A 17,637-nucleotide genomic window follows, 5' to 3' on the forward strand; every position below is an offset into this window, starting at 1 on the left:
CGAGTCTAAACCTCCCCTGGCGCGGCTTGGGACTGTGTCCCCTTGTTCTGGTGCTGGTTGCCTGGGAGAAGAGGCCAACCCCTTCCTGGCTACAACCACCCTTCAGGTAGTTGTAGAGGGCAATGAGGTCACCCCTGAGCCTCCTCTTCTCCAGGCTAAACAATCCCAGCTCCCTCAGCCTCTCCTCATAGGGCTTGTGTTCAAGGCCTCTCACCAGCCTTGTTGCCCTTCTCTGGACACGTTCAAGTGTTTCGATGTCCTTCTTAAACTGAGGGGCCCAGAACTGGACACAGTACTCAAGGTGCGGCCTAACCAATGCAGAGTACAGGGGCACAATGACTTCCCTGCTCCTGCTGGCCACACTATTCCTAATGCAGGCCAGGATGCTATTGGCCCTCCTGGCCACCTGGGCACACTGCTGGCTCATATTCAGGTGGCTGTCGATCAGCACCCCCAGGTCCCTCTCTGTTTGGGAGCTCTCCAGCCACTCCGACCCCAGCCTATAGCTCTGCATGGGATTGCTGTAGCCAAAGTGCAGCACTCGGCACTTGGACTTGTTGAATGACATCCCATTGGACTCTGCCCATCTGTCCAGTCGGTCGAGGTCCCTCTGCAGAGCCTTTCTACCCTCTAACTGACTAACATCTGCCCCTAACTTTGTGTCATCTGCAAACTTGCTGATGACTGACTCTACCCCTTCATCCAGATCATCGATGAATATGTTGAAGAGGACAGGGCCCAGCACTGATCCCTGGGGGACACCACTGGTGACTGGCCTCCAGCTGGATGTGGCACCGTTCACTACCACTCTCTGGGCCCGGCCCTCCAGCCAGTTCCTAACCCAGCACAGAGTGTAATGGTCCAATCCACGGGCTGACAGCTTAGTCAGCAGTTTGCTGTGGGGGACGGTGTCAAAGGCCTTGCTGAAGTCCAGGTAGACCACATCCACAGGCCTCCCCACATCCACCAGACGGGTCACCTGAACATAGAAGGAGATCAGGTTGGAGAGGCAGGACCTGCCCTTCCTAAATCCATGTTGGCTGGACCTGAGCCCTTGGCCATCCTTCAGGTGCGCAGTTATTGCCGCCAGGATAATCTGCTCCATCACTTTCCCTGGCACTGAGGTCAGGCTGACCGGCCTGTAGTTTCCAGGTTCCTCCATCCGACCCTTCTTGTGGATGGGGACCACGTTGGCCAGTTTCCAGTCATCTGGGACCTCACCTGTGAGCCAGGACTGGAGGAAAATGATGGAGAGTGGCCTAGCTAGCAGTTCATCTGCCAGCTCTCTCAGCACCCTAGGATGGATCCCATCTGGTCCCATGGACTTGTGAATATCCAAGTGGCTCAGCAGGTCCCGAACTAATTCCTCATGGATTACCGGGGCATTACACTGCTCCCCGACCCCATCGCCCAGCTCCGGAGAGCACTCGTCCTGAACTCCTGCCTTGCTGTTAAAAATTGAGGCAAAGAAGGTGTTCAGGACCTCAGCTTTCTCCTCGTCTTCAGATTTCTTTAATCTGTACAGGTAGATCTGGCCAGGCTCTAGCTTCACAAACAGAAAACTTGCAGGCAAACAGCAAGAACAAAAGAGCTTCATTTCTTTGCCCAATAGCATTTTTGCTCATCCTAATAATACTAATCTCTTATTGGTACCATTATATATATATAATCCTTAAAAGCTATTACAAATACAAAATAAGACCAAAAATCTCATTCCATAATATACCTATAACAAACCCTTAACTTATGCTAATACAAAAAATCCTTAAAACCTTAAAAAACTATGTTAAAATTAATCCATCAAAACAGTGTCTAAAAAGAAATAAAGTTGTTACATTAACTAAAAAACACTTTCTAAAATTAAAACCTGTTTATACATTCCTTAACTATATTACATGGAGCTCCTTTGAAATGCCTATAGGCACACAATTAAAAAGGTTAGAACCAAAAGAAAATCATACAATGTAAACTCATTACAAAGTACTTACACCTTACTGCAATTACTATGTACCAAGTACCTGTAAATGTGGGAAACTCGACTGCATAATTTGTGGTAGTGGGGGACTGCGTTCGCTCTCTCCCCTGGTGTTCTGGTGCAAGAACAGAGCAGCTGAGCGGAGTAACAGGATGAGGCTACGGTTAGGTGAGCTCATTGCTGAGCGTTTCTTGCTGAGCCGAGTCGTGGTGCTGTTGTTGGGCCTGTACACAAGTGGCACTGAGTGGCAGTGGGGGTTAGGTAAATGAGGAGTTGTTGTGACTCGTCCCGGGCACAAGATGTCGCCGTGGGGCGTGGCGGGCAGCAGAGGGCGTTGGGGAGGTGCAGCGCTGAGCACAGGCAGCCAGAGGTTGGGTATTGTTTTAGAAGGCATGGGAGCGAAGCGGTAAGCGACGGAGCGGTGTGCGTCGGCCCTGGGCGAGGCCGCAGCGGATGGGCATGGTCCCGGTCCCCGTGAGTCCCGAGTGTTGTGACCGTTTGAGGCTGTGCCCTTAAGAAAGGGAATATGGTGGACGGAAGTTGGTAAACGGAAAGAATAATCTAAACTAATTTCATTGGTGAAGTGGGAGGAAGCACCTTCTGAACTGGGAGTGAACTGGGCATTCCAGCACTTCTCTGTCAGTCTTGCTTCCGCCTCTTCTTTGGGCAGTAGCTCTTTCTGTGCTGGGCTTTCTGCCAAGACTTCGGCCTTGAAACTGATAAGATACCAGGCCTGTATTAACTCCTTTCCAATTAACACAAACTGCTTCTAACTTTTTTTTCCTCTTTTCTTTCTCTTTCTATCCCACTCTGGGGAAAGGGGGAAAGAGGGGAGAGCGGAGGTGGGAAACCCCCCTCAGCAGAGGGGGGAACTCTCATTTTTGTGTTACTCTGTTGTATATCTTTGTATATATTGTAAATATTGTAAATTTGTATATATTCCCCTGCATACCCTACATTGCTTTGTAAATATAAAGCTCCACTGCTTTGCTAATTCAGCTTGTGAGGTTTTTTTTCCTTTCCCTTCAATTTTCTTTCCCTTTACCTTACAAGGGGGAAGGGAGGAGGCTTCTTGGCCTTACCCTTCCAACCCACCACATTTTTTTTATTGGCGTACCCAACGTGCGGCAGATAATTAGTTTAATTTATTATGTGATTGATTTAGTGTTTTCCAGCTGAATTAGCAAACATGAAGGTATTGTGGTTTGTGGAGCGATTATTCTTTTCAATTTTTGGGGCTCTGGTTTACAGATATTGTATTGGTTTGATTTTGGATTACCTGGGTAAATATTTGGTGCGGACAATTTATATGTGGGTTATGTATAGAGTTAAATTATGGTATGGAAAATGTATTAATTTATTATGGCCAGTGAGATACAGGAATGTTACCTCCACCACTCTCCCAATTGAGATAAAGGGTTTTAGGATTCCGCCAGAGGAGAGAGTAACTTTAGGTGATGCCTGGGATCCAAAGGTGATTTATGTGATGTGTATAATTCTGCTGCTGGTGATAACTAATGTGTTTTCTCTGTATTCCTTGTGGCGAGAGAAAAAGGTGTCCAGGGCGTGTTTTGTTATTAAAACTAGATCAAAAAGAAAATGCCGTGGCTCTGGATCAGTCCCAGAGTCATCTAGTGATGAGGAATGTCCAGAATCTGTGTCAGTTAAAAAGAAGGCTAAAAAGTTAATTGGTAAAGCAGCTCTAAATGACTTTGCTGATTCTGGCAAGCAGCCAAGGGCATCGGCTGGTATCAACATGGCGCCTAATCCTTTTCCCACTCCTTCTCCTTCTTCTTCTTCTCCGTCGGCCATTAACGGAGCAACGTCAATTCCGCCCACTCCCTCGGTGGGACCGGAAGTCACTGCCCCAGCAGCTGATTTATCTCAGGACCTGTCAGCTTCCATTAAGGTGGCTGTAAATTCAAACACAGCACCAGTTAAGGTGGCTACTTTAAAGACTAGAAGTGGAAAGGCCAAAGATGGAGAAGAAGAGCTGGAGACTGATCCTGGTGAGGGGCCCTCTACTCTAAAAGATCCTGCTCAGGAGGAAGAGAAGGTTTGTTTTAAAGATCTAGCTAACCTAGTGAGATCAAAGCAGGATACAGATGAAGTTAGGAAAGCAGCTGGCAAAGGTGATTCTCAGCTTAAAAAGACCCTTAGGAGAATGACAGCAGGATTATATGGACAAAGAATTCAGGGAGACGAGGAACAAGATGATATTTCAGAATGTTCGTAACCACGGGAGGAATTGCGAAATGTCCGTAAAGATTTCACCAGGGCAGATAAGGAGCCAGTTCTAGCTTGGCTTAGTAGGTGTTATGATACAGGTGCTCCAGCTCTAACAGTTGGAGACAAGTCAGCAGCTCAGTTAGGAACTCTCTCGAGGGATAATGGAATAGATAGACATCTAGGAAGGGCTCTCGGTAAGGTTAATCTGTGGATACGCCTTTTAATGGCGGTTGCCCTGAGATACCCTTCCCGAGATGATCTTCCCTGGAATCCTAAACCCTGGAGTACCATAGATGAGGGAATTAAGCGCCTGAGAGAATTTGCTGTTAGAGAGCTACTCTATGGTGAACATGAAACTCTGAATCCTGATGACATTCCTGTAGGTATTGGTCTTGCTAAAAAGATCATCAAACTTGCTCCTTCTAATTATGCAAATATTCTGGCAAGCAGAATTGTGGCAAGAAATTATGGTGGAGCTTCTCCTACGGTTGGCCAATTCAGTGATCAAATGAGACAATTGGAGGATAGCATGACACGTGGTTCTTTGGTTTCGGCCATTAAAACGATGTCTGGTGATATTCAGAATTGCATAAGAGAGTTAAAAGATTCCATATACCAATTGGCACAGAAGGATAATTTCAACTCTTCCTCCAGGTGGGTACAAGTTTCATCTGTGAGGAATACACGTCCTCCAAGGAGGTCATTCCAAAACAGGACATTCCAAAACAGGTCATTCCAAAACAGACCGTCAAGGCAATCACGTAGAACTATTTGGATAACTCTGCGTGATCAGTTTGGTGAGAACATGAACCGCTGGGATGGCCAACCAACTTCTAATCTTTTCAGGAGACTGAGGGAACTGCAAAGTGGCAGAACCCGAGGTAGCAATACCAGAAGGGTAGCTGTTACTTCCACAGTTCCCCAGAACGACTCTTATGGCTCCAACAGTGGCTCCAGTTATAACATGCAAAGTTATAACCCTGCAAACTATGTGCAATGCACATGTGGGCATGTTCCCCATAACTAGGGGTGCCCTGCCTCCCGCCAGGGGGAGGAGAGGGATAACAGAGATAATAGAATCTATTGGGATGTGTACATCCAGTGGCCTGGCACTTCACAATTTCGGAAGTACAGGGCCTTGGTTGACACAGGAGCTCAGTGCACCATAATACCATCAAATTATCAGGGATCAGAGTCTATAACTATTCTGGGAGTCACTGGTGGATCTCAAGAGTTAAGCAAGGTAGAAGTTAATATAAGTTTAACTGGTAAACAATGGAGGAAGCATACAGTTGTGACCGGACCTGATGCACCTTGTATTTTGGGAATTGATTTTCTGAGAGAAGGGCGTTTCAAAGACCCTAGAGGTTACAAATGGCCTTTTGGAGTAGCTTCTATAGACATTGATGGACAAAAATTGAAGCTATCTGATAGACCTGAACTTTCTGATGAATCTGCAGTTGTGGGACAACATAAGATACAGGACATTAAATTGCCGGTTGCTTCTCAGACTGTGCATCACAGACAATACAGAACCAACCGTGACTCTTTGTTGCCCATTCAGAATCTGATTCGTCAGTTGGAGAGTCAGAAAGTTGTCAGCAAAACTCATTCACCTTTCAACAGTCCAGTGTGGCCTGTGCGGAAGCAGAATGGAGACTGGCGTCTGACAGTAGACTACCGAGCCCTAAATGAAGTAACACCACCTATGAGTGCAGCAGTGCCAGACATGATGGAGCTACAGTATGAGCTGGAATCCAAAGAGGCCAAATGGTATGCTACCATAGACATTGCTAATGCATTTTTCTCTATTCCCATAGCAGAGGAATCCAGGCCTCAGTTTGCTTTCACCTCGAGAGGAATCCAGTACACTTTCAACAGATTGCCAATGGGCTGGATCCACAGCTCAAGCATCTGTCATGCAGTGATCCACGATGCTCTGGAGAAAGGCGGTGCTCCGAACACATCCAGTTCATCGATGATATCATCGTCTGGGGTAAAACTGCTGAGGAAGTCTTTGAGAAAGGTAACAAAATCATTGACATTCTTCTGAATGCAGGTTTTGCCATCAAACGAGACAAGGTGAAAGGACCTACCACAGAGATTCAATTTCTGGGAGTGCGGTGGCAGGATGGATGCCGACACATTCCAGTGGATGTGGTAAATAGAGTCTCTACCATGGCAAATCCCACCAACAAGCAAGAGACCCTACGTTTCTTGGGGATAGTGAGATTTTGGAGACTGCACATTCCTGGATACAGTCAGATTGTGAAACCTCTGTATGATGTGACTCAAAAGAAAAACCATTTCCACTGGGGACCTGAACAACAAGCAGCCTTTGACCAGATAAAGCAAGAGGTGATTCAAGCAATGGGTCTGGGACCTGTCCGAGATGGTCCAGACATTAAGAACATTTTGTACACGGCTGCAAGTGACAATGGTCCAACCTGGTGCTTGTGGCAAAAAGCTCCAGGTGAGACACGTGGACGACCTCTTGGTTTCTGGAGTCGAGGTTACAGAGGTTCAGAGGCTAATTATACTACAACAGAAAAAGAAATCTTAGCTGCCTATGAAGGAGTAAAGGCATCTTCTGAAGTGATTGGAACTGAATCACAACTTCTTCTAGCTCCCAGATTACCAGTTTTGAATTGGATGTTCAAAGGCAAAGGCTCCACACCACATCATGCCACAGACTCAACCTGGTCCAAGTGGATGGCTCTGATAACACAGAGAGCTCGAATGGGAAATCTTGAAAGACCTGGTCTAGTGGAGGTGATCTCAAGTTGGCCTGAAGGCATCAACTGTGCTAAACCTCCAGAGGAGAAAGTAACTCGTGCTGAGGAAGCTCCTCCTTACAATGACCTTTCTGATGATGAAAAGAAATATGCTTTGTTCACAGACGGTTCCTGTCGTCTTGTGGGAAACAAGCGAAGGTGGAAGTCTGCAGTGTGGAGTCCAACACGCCGAGTTGCAGAGGCGAAAGATGGAGAAGGAGAATCCAGTCAGTTCGCAGAGGTAAAAGCTGTCCAGCTAGCTCTCGACGTGGCTGAACGTGAGAGATGGCCAAAGCTTTATCTCTACACCGACTCATGGATGGTAGCCAATGCTCTGTGGGGTTGGCTAAAGAACTGAAAGAAGAGCGGTTGGCAGAAGAAAGGAAAACCCATTTGGGCAGCAGACCTGTGGCAGGACATTGCTGATCGAATCGAGAAAATTCCAGTGAAAGTGAGACACATCGATGCTCACATTCCAAGAGCAAAGCTACTGAGGAACAACAACACAACCATCAGGCAGATTTAGCTGCAAGAGTTTCTCAAGTAGACATGGACTCTAATCTTGATCTCGACTGGAAACACCGAGGTGAGATATTCTTAGCTCGGTGGGCTCACGATTCGTCAGGACATCAAGGCAGAGATGCAACATACCAATGGGCTCGTGACAGATCCATAGACATTTCCATGGATGCTATCACACAAGTCATCCATGACTGTGACATTTGTGCTGCTATTAAGTAGGCAAAACGACTTAAGCCCTTGTGGTATGGTGACAGATGGTCCAAGTACAAGTATGGTGAAGCTTGGCAGATTGACTACATCACTCTACCACGTTCTCGTTCTGGTAAGCAATACGTGCTTACTATGGTAGAGGCAAACACTGGATGGTTGGAAACTTATCCAGTTCCACATGCAACTGCACGCAACACCATTCTCGGTCTGGAGGGACAGATCCTGTGGAGACACGGAACTCCAGAGAGGATTGAGTCAGACAACGGAACTCATTTCAAGAACAACCTTGTAAAGATCTGGGCAAAAGAGCACGGTATTGAGTGGATATTCCACATTCCCTACTATGCACCAGCTTCAGGGAAGATTGAACGCTACAACGGTTTGTTGAAGACCACTCTTAAAGCCATGGGGGGGTGGATCTTTGAAAAACTGGGAAAAACATTTAGCACAAGCAACCTGGCTGGTAAATAGTAGAGGTTCAGTGAACCGAGCTGGACCTGCACATTCAGATTTGCTACGGAAAGTAGAAGGTGATAGAGTTCCTGTTGTTAGAGAAAAGAATCTGTTGGGTAAAACTGTTTGGGTATTTTCACCCTCAGGAGAGGCTAAACCTGTCCGAGGGGTGGTTTCAGCTGAAGGTCCGGGTCACACTTATTGGGTAATGCAAGAGAATGGTGAAATTCAGTGTATTCCACAAAGAAATTTAACTTTAGCTGAGAGAGGTTAATTTCAAACTGCTGTACAGCTACATCGCGTCCAAAGGAAGAATCAACGAGAAATCTACGATGCACGAACCCTGAGATCCCTGAGAGCCCTGAGTCAACTAAGAGACCATGAGATTCCCTGTTTCCTTTTTCTTTTCTTCGTCGGCAAAGAAATGAACTGTTTTCCATTTTTCTCATTTTCTGATTTTCTTGGACTTTTGAATCATCTACATCTGAGCATAGCCGGAATGGACTATGAACTTTACTTACGAACTGTAAATATCGTTATGGACTGGATGGACAGTATGAACAGCCAATGAAATTGTTTAGAAGGGGTGGACTGTGACCATTTGAGGCTGTGCCCTTAAGAAAGAGAATATGGTGGACGGAAGTTGGTAAACGGAAAGAATAATCTAAACTAATTTCATTGGTGAAGTGGGAGGAAGCACCTTCTGAACTGGGAGTGAACTGGGCATTCCAGCACTTCTCTGTCAGTCTTGCTTCCGCCTCTTCTTTGGGCAGTAGCTCTTTCTGTGCTGGGCTTTCTGCCAAGACTTCGGCCTTGAAACCAATAAGATACCAGGCCTGTATTAACTCCTTTCCAATTAACACAAACTGCTTCTAACTTTTTTTTCCTCTCTTTTCTTTCTCTTTCTATCCCACTCTGGGGAAAGGGGGAAAGAAGGGAGAGCGGAGGTGGGAAACCCCCCTCAGCAGAGGGGGGAACTCTCATTTCTGTGTTACTCTGTTGTATATCTTTGTATATATTGTAAATATTGTAAATTTGTACATATTCCCCTGCATACCCTACATTGCTTTGTAAATATAAAGCTCCACTGCTTTGCTAATTCAGCTTGTGAGGTTTTTTTTCCTTTCCCTTCAATTTTCTTTCCCTTTACCTTACAAGGGGGAAGGGAGGAGGTTTCTTGGCCTTACCCTTCCAACCCACCACAAGTGTGAACCTCTGTCGGCCATGTGCCAGCTCTTGCAGCTGTGCACTCACGCCAGAGGGGACAACGGAAATAAATACGGAGGGATACGGATGTGGCAAAGCCAGCGACGAGCAGTGTGAGCAATCTGGCAGTGCAGGCCTAGAGCCTGACATGTTGGTAGGCCATGCTCAGCATAAGTGCAGAGCCAGCTAGCAGTGTAGCCCGATGGCCGACGACAGCACCAGCAGCAGTGCAAAGATGCTGTAGTCGATCACCGTGAACTCCATGGTGAGTGCCTCCTCTCGCTGCTGCCCCACCGGAGCTGCTCCTTCCCAGCCACCTGCCTTTGATCCGCCCCACTGAGCTCACGGGCACGCCGGCCCCCCGCAGCCACCCCAGCAGCGGGTCATGACCGTCATCTCCCCAGCCCTGGGAGCTGCAGGAGGAAAGAAAAGTGTCACGGCCACGCTAGGAGCTGCATCGCACACTGCAGGGACCTTTGCTCTCTCCTCAGCCGCAAGGATTTGGAATGGGCGGGGCGTCAGGCAGGGCGAGGGACGTCCCCTTAACCCCTCTCCGCCCTCTGCCAAGGCAAATGGGTGCTTCTGCCAAACAGCACCGAGGCCATGATTGCGAAAACAGTCCCACCCGGGACCCCAGCAGCACCGGCCCTGCCGGCCCCACGCAACTCTGCCAAGCCCGGCAAAACCAGCCCGGCGATTGCCAAACCCAACGACACAACCGCCCTCGGTGCGGGGCAGCCCTGCTGAGCCCGGCAGCACCGCTCCTTGTCACGCAGCCAAAGACAACCGCTCCAGCCTGAGCAGCCCCGCCAAAGTCGCCCCCGGTGCCAAAGCCCAGCCAAGATCAGCACAACCTCCCCGGCGCCAGGCAGCCGCCCCGGGGGCGGCACAGCCCAGCCCAGTCAGCGCCAGAGCGGCAGCCCCTGGCCCTGCAGGACCCACAGACGTGGCTGAGCGGGGCAGACGGACAAGCAGTGGAGCGCAGTCCGTGCCAGTGAGCAGGTGCAGAAGGAACCCTGGCACCCTAGCCCAACTGAGCAGGGGTTGGACAGGGTGACCCCCACAACATACATCACACACAGCCAGGGGTGAACAGATGGACACACAGATGAGTACTAACAGCCTCAAAGGCTCTGGGCAGCAGCCAGATGGAGCAGACACCTGAGCTGCTGGTGGCCCTGACATCTCTATGCCCTGTTCACAGGCTCATCCTCAGGGGCAGTGTTAAGGGCTGCCAGGGGGTATTGCAGGGCACATGGAGGTCAAAACTGGCCTGCTGGTGGTAGGGGACTGGCGCTGCACCCACCATGATCCCCAGAGGAATGTCTGCCTGGGGCATACTTGGGGGGATTAGGCTGGAACCCCTGCAACCCAGCACAGCTCGCCCAGGCCTGCCCGCTGTGGGGGTAAAGGGATTCAGCTGGCAGTGCTCACTGGGCATGAAGGAGGTGAGGGCAGCACCTCCTGCCACTGTCCCCGTCCCTGACAGACACCACCCCACCAGACAGCACAGCTCCCAGCCAGAATCCAAGGTCACTTCACCACATTCCCCCATCAAGACTAAACACGGGGCAGCAGTGCTATGGTCCCCGACAGCTGCCTCACCAGCACTGCAGCCCAAGGCCCGGCAGTCCCACGTGTTCCCAGCCCAAGGCTGCCCTGTACCTGCTGTCCCTGAGGCCCTGCTCCATCGAACCTTAGTGTCCCCCGGTGTCCCTGGCTCAAGACCCCACTCCCTGTTTCTCAGTGCCCACCCTGAGGATCTGTTGACCCGTCTCTTGAGGACCCCGTGTCCCCAGCCCCAGCCCCTGCTCCCCCAGCCCCAGCGTGCCCCGTGTCCCCTGACTTGTTCTTCACTGTCTCCCAGCGTCCCCAGTGACCCCCTCTGAGGCACGACCCTCCTGTTCCCCGGTGTCCCCTGCCCTACACTTCATTGTTCCCCTGTGTCCTCAGAGACCCTGCTCCCCCTTCCCCGTGTCCCCGGTGCCCCTAGCTCGAGTCTCAGCCTCTCTGTCCCTCAGGGTGCCCGCAGCCCGTGTCCCGGTCCCTGATTTCTCATGATTCCCGGTGCCCTCAGTCCGAAGCCCGGACCCCTCATCCCCCTCGACTCCGCTGTCCCAAATGACCCTGTACCCTGTCGGGGCTCCCCGGCGCTCCGGTGCCGCCAGCGCAGACCGGCGACAAGGTGAGGCGGGTAGCCACAAGATGAGCCCCGGCACGACCTCAGCGTGTGTTCCGAGCCCGGAGAGACCGCTCCCGGCCTGGGCCGGGCGGTGACCTTGAGAACCCCCGGGCAGCTCCGGTGTGACACTCACCGGCGGCGGCGACCGGCGCGGCGGAGCTCGGCCCCCACGTGCCGCCGTGACAGCGGCGGGCGCGCGCTGATCACGTATGGTGAGGCCACGCTGCCCTCACCGCCACTTCCGCCCGGCCCCGGCGCGCCCTGATGGCGTCACAGGGGCTGCATGGGGTCAGCCGCGCTGGCGCGACTGCGGTTGGCTGCTTCGGGCGGGTACTGTGCCCTGACACCGCTGGCTGCGGCAGACCCTGGCTACAGCCTCTCTCTGTGCCGTGCCGAGGTCGCTTGGCCTGGCCTGGCCTGGCTTAGCTTGCATCCTTCCAGGGCTTCCCGTCGTCCCCCGGCGCACTCGCCGGTGAGCGGCACAGTTGTGTCCTGCCCGCGCCCCAGGCGGTGCCAGCTAGTGTCGGTGCCGCGGCACTGGGCCCGCGGGGTTTCGAAAATGTCCCAGTCTGGTCTCCCGGAAGAAAGCCACAGCATTACCGCCAGGGGGCGTCCTCGCACCGGGCGTGTCCGGCAGACCAGGGCGGTCCCGGAACAGCCCTGGGGTGGGGCCGGGGCTGGGGCGGGGGCTCGGGCAGGGACATGGCCGCTTTCCTGATGCTTTTGCTGCTGCCATGGTGTGCCAGTGGGGCAGTGGTGAGCGGCTGGGATCGGGACCAGCCCGGGGTTTGGGGGTGCCGGGGCTTGTGGGGTGCCGGTCGGGGAGTACATGAGATGAGGACGCCCGGGGTTGGAAGTGCCTACGTCGGAAGACGAGGGGGGTCAGGTCGGTGAATGTCCGATCAGGGGAGATCTGAGGACGCCCAACTTGGCGTCTCCAGAAGGCACTCGGGTCGGGGATACCTGGGAGGGGAGGAGTGCCCGGACCGGGGATGTCCGAGGTTGTGGATGCCGGGACCAAGGGGTACCCTGGTCTTGGGGTGCCAAGGGTCGGGGAGTGGCTGTCTCCGAGGCTCAAGACAGAGGGTGCTCGGATTGGTAGTGCCCGGCATGAAGATGTACGCAGTCAGAAGTGACCATGTCAATGGGCTCCAGGGGAGTCCCAGACATCGGCGAGTGCCCATGTGGCGGACCCTGGGAAGCAGGGTGGAGTGAGTGGAGGTACTGCAAGAAGGGGGCCGCTTTAACGACCAATTTGATCAGCGGATTCCACTTTATTGAACATCAGACACATCTTATATACAGTTTGCTATAATTATGCCCACTTGGCAACATACTATTGGTTGCTCTCTAAAAGGTTACATCATTGTTTTCACAACTCTGTGGAATTCTTCCATCCGGCCTAATTGCTCTCTTTCCCAGATCTCGCCTCCTCCTTATCTTGCTTGCCTCCCATCTCAGGGGCAGCTGGACTTCAGCATACCAAGCAATCAGCACTTTCTCACATCTCCTACTCTGCCAGTATATTATCAACAGAGAATTCTTCAAGGCCTGAATTGCACAGGTGTTCCTGGGACTCATGTCCCCTCTTGTCCGACAACAATTCCCCCGTTTTTCTTTTGTGCAAGTAAGGCCTTGGAAGTTATTCTTTGAACACTTTGCATAATACAATTATAAACAAGTTTAACAATAATCAAAATGAGTACAATAATACCTAAGAACCTTAAAACTTACTACTATAATTAACAAACATATTTACATTAAGTCTGGGTATCCCTATCAGACATGTCTGAAAAAGTTCAATCAATTCATTATTACCTGTTATGTTGCATCTTTATTTTCTCTAGGATGGTCAAAAATCATAATTTGTTTAATGGTAGCAAGATTTCTTTAATCTGTAAAGGTAGATCTGGCCAGGCTCTAGCTTCACAGACAGAAAACTTGCAGGCAATCAGCAAGAGCAAAAGAGCTTCATTGCTTTGCCCAATATAAAATTACCCATAATAATGTGTTTTTGCTCATCCTAGTAATACTGATCTCTTATTGGTACCAACTTCACCCAAAAAGCAACCTTACAATAGTTTTCTTCATCTTATATAGTTTCATCATCTATATAAGCAAACTTATGCTAAATAGAAGGGAGGCATATGATAGTCTTAGAATAGGTGGTCAAATCCCTTCTCCCTACATTCAGTGTGGTAAGGGTCAAAGCATCCACTTTCACACATGCTCAATTGTGCAGGCTTCTTATCTGAAGAAAACAAATTCCCAGTTCTGAATGTTTATCTTTAAGACAGCTCCTTCTCAGCCGTGATGTCTCCAATTAACCAGGCAGTGTCCTTGCAAGTCTGCAAGAGAGGTTTCTTTCTCTTTACCCTCTAAACAGGCCTCACAAGATCCTGACCCTTAATCCCAGTGCACTCTAAGTCTTACAATTTTAACACAAATCACCAGTATATTCATCACAATTCCCCCTTTTTTTTTTTTGTCACCATTGATTTGTGTTAAAATTTCCAGATATTTCAGAACCTTCTTAATTGGATCATAATTAAGTTCATCTGTTCTGATCACATTCTGATCATAATTCTCTACTTGTAACTCATTGACATGAGCAATCTTACTTAAAGGTCTTAGTATTTTGTAACAACAATTGCAGAGTATTATGCATAGCAATATTACAATTGTTCCAACAATATTACAAACAAATGTTGAAGCCAATTTAGATCTGGTAACCAGAAAGTTAATTTATCCCATATTTCTTTAAATCCACAAGAAGTATCATCTAAAGAAATCTGATGTAATATCTGATTGTGGTTTACAATCGCCTGTAAATCTGTTTCCACTCATTTATCTAGATTAACATAACTACAACAACTTACATTCATGACTACACATACACCCCCTTCCTTAACATATAAAAAATCCAAAGCTAATCTATTCTGAGTAGACATTTTCGAGAGACTATTGATTTCAATTTGCTGCACTTTTATTACATCTATGCTTGCATTCATCATGATTTCAACTGTAGCAGAAAAATTTACCATTGCTTTTTCAAGTTCAAGTCTTTTCTCTCTGGTCTGATCAAGATTCCACACATGGGAACATGGTTTTTGATTTCGATTGGACTACTTATGTACAAATAGGGTTAGGATCAAAATTAGGCTCCACCAAGTATATGTGAACTCTGCCTCCTCGGCCTGCTGGGGTGCAACCAGCAGCCGGGTGTATTTTCTTCTCGGCAGCAGTTACATTCTTCAGGAGCCCTACAGATTTTTTAACTCCTTAACCCACTTCAAAATTCCATTTGGAGTCTCTTCTCTACTTCCTTGGTTAGTTCGTTTACCATTTCCCATTGTGCTTCTGTTATTTCAATTCCTCTGCCTTCAAAATCTTATGTCTCTTACTTTTCCTTTTACTAATCCTTTTAATTATTCCTGATATTTCCCAACTAAAATTTCTCTAGTCTTTATTTCCCACTTATGCCAATCCCTTTCAATAATTTTCCATGGGGATTTAAATCCTTTTTCTCACCACAAAATAGGTTTTCTGTATTTACCAGCCCAAACTGCCTATTTTCAAATTCAGCATTCAGGACAAATTTTTTTTTTTTTTTTTTTTTTTTGATTGATGCTTTTGACCCCAGATTATCATAACAGTTATTGTGATCGATGTTCGACTTCATGGGAAATGCTGTTTCCTCTCAGTCTTGGTTCTTCTGCACATTAGTGAAGGAATAGTTGTTAAAATTAATACCTATTTACTACAAACCTTAACTTATGCTAATACTAAAAATCCTTAAAACCTTAAAAAACTATGTTAAAATTAATCCAGCAAATCAGTGTCTAAAAAGAAATAAAATTGTTACATTAACTAAAAAACACTTTCCAAAATTAAAACCTGTTTATACATTCCTTAACTATATTACATGGAGCTCCTTTGAAATGCCTAGGCAGACAACTAAGAAGGTTCGAACCAAAAGAAAATCTTACAATTTGAACTCTTAACTAAGTGCATACACCTTACTGCAATTACTATGTACTAAGTACTTATAAATACCAAATGCTTACTTATTCATTATGCTTATTAGAAAAACTTAACAAAACTCTAAATAACAAATCTCTAAAAGACGTTACAATCAGAAATGACAAAATGAGTACTGTTGCTTTAAATCAAAACAGAGTAGTGCGGCTAAAGCCGCTGCGGGGGAAAGGGGTGGGGGCTGCTGCCGTGGCAGCTGCTCCGCTGCTACTGTCGGTGCTGTCGGTATCAGTGGTGCGTCAGCCGGTACCGCCTTGGTCGGAGCCGTCGGTATCCGCGGGGGCCGGCAGGGCTCGCGGGAGGAGAGCGGTGGCAGGAACGCTGTAACCGCGAGCCTCCAAGCGCTCCATTTTTTCTAAGAGGGGCCGTAAAGCAAAGTCGGCGCTGTTTGAATTCCTCGCTGCCGGTGTTATCTTCCGAGTCCGAGCCGTCGCTGGCGATGTCAGAGGAAGGTTCCCCGCTGTGTGCAAACGGCAGTGGTGACGGCTGGTAAACGCGGTGTGGTCGCCGCAAGATGTATCGGGGGCGGCCCCGGTCGATCGGTCGATAGTTCTCAGACACATCTTTCAGCTGCAACTCAGATACACCTGGCGCTGCATCTCGTCCTGACAAAGTTGCTCTAACTGCAGCAGCCATTCGCTGTTTCAGTTCGTAGGTTTTAACACAGTTCATGCATTCTCGCCACGACTTTTGCAGCTTTACAGCAGTTTTATGACCATCTATAACCAAGTCCCACAACTTGTTCCTGTATTCTCTCCAACAAGCTTCATCAAAATAACTATCTCCGCTAGGGAAATGCCCTAAAGCGGATCTATGGGCCAAAAGTCCAGGCATTACTTTAGACGATATCTCCGCCTTACGCTTTTCGATGACACTGTATTTCGCCTGATGACTGCTTATAGGGTCGGCCTTGCCCTTTCGAGTCTGTGCGCAAAGGTACTAAGGCTGCCATAACCTGTTGACTATGCTCAAGCTGTTTTGTCATTGTCATTGACAACACCTCAGCCTGTTTTTGTAATCCCTTATCAATCACCTCCGTCAACATGGCCATCGGATTGCTTGGCAAGTCCTGAGCCCTCTGCAACAATTCGGCTACCGTCCATCTAGGATCTGCTGATGTAATAAGCTGTTGCGTCTGCTGGTTCCCATTCTGCATTAAACACTGCCTTAAAATTGCCTCTCGGATACCTTCTCCTACGCTTGCTGCTCTAAGTGCGGCAAGCAACTTATCTACAAATTCACCAAGAGGTTCCTGTCTACCTTGCTTAATTCCCATATATTGAGGATTTGCATTTCCATCCTTCTGCTTGTCAAAAGCCCTCCTTACTATCTGGGCTGATGCTTGCAAAACAGGCGGCTGTAAAAGTGCCTGTAACTCTGGTCTCTCATTCTGTCCCGTTCCACACAACTGATCTACTGTTACACCAAATAATGGATCGTTTTGCTGTCTTTGTACTCCAGCTGATTGTCTAGCTAGGTGTTCCCACTCATTCAAAAATGTCATAAATTGAGATGCTGTTAGGATCAGCTTCATAACATTATAAGAATCTCTAGGTAACATATTATAGTTCATGTAAATAAAATCAATCATCTGTCTAGCTGGTTCAGATTGAATCCCGAACTGACTCGCAGTCTGTCGTAATTGAGATAACAATTTCCATGGCAATTGGGTTACATCAGCCTGGACAACATTCTGCTCCCCAGGGACCTGTGTATACATTACTGGAAAAGCTTGATGTGAAACAGCCAGCCGGCTAAACCCTTCCTGATCTCCTTCGGCATTTAAGTGTTCTGCAACCTTTCGCCAATACTCTGCGTGCTTTCTTACATGATCTTTAACACTACCTCCAGGATCTATCGCCCTGTTTGTCTCCTCTCCCTCACCTACTTTCTTCTCCTGTACAATTTGCTCAGCTAAAAGAGACGGGGAAGGCTCCTCAGCAGAGTCCTGTGTTACAGATTGTAATTCGACTCTGCCACCTAGTCCTTTTACACACGCAGCCTTCTCCTTTCTTAAATAATCCTGAACCTCTTCTGACAAAGGCAAC

The sequence above is a fragment of the Melanerpes formicivorus genome, unplaced genomic scaffold, assembly GCF_026170545.1.
Source record: "Melanerpes formicivorus ecotype bairdi unplaced genomic scaffold, bMelFor1.0.p_v2 SCAF_229, whole genome shotgun sequence".
NCBI classification, from domain to species: domain Eukaryota; kingdom Metazoa; phylum Chordata; class Aves; order Piciformes; family Picidae; genus Melanerpes; species Melanerpes formicivorus.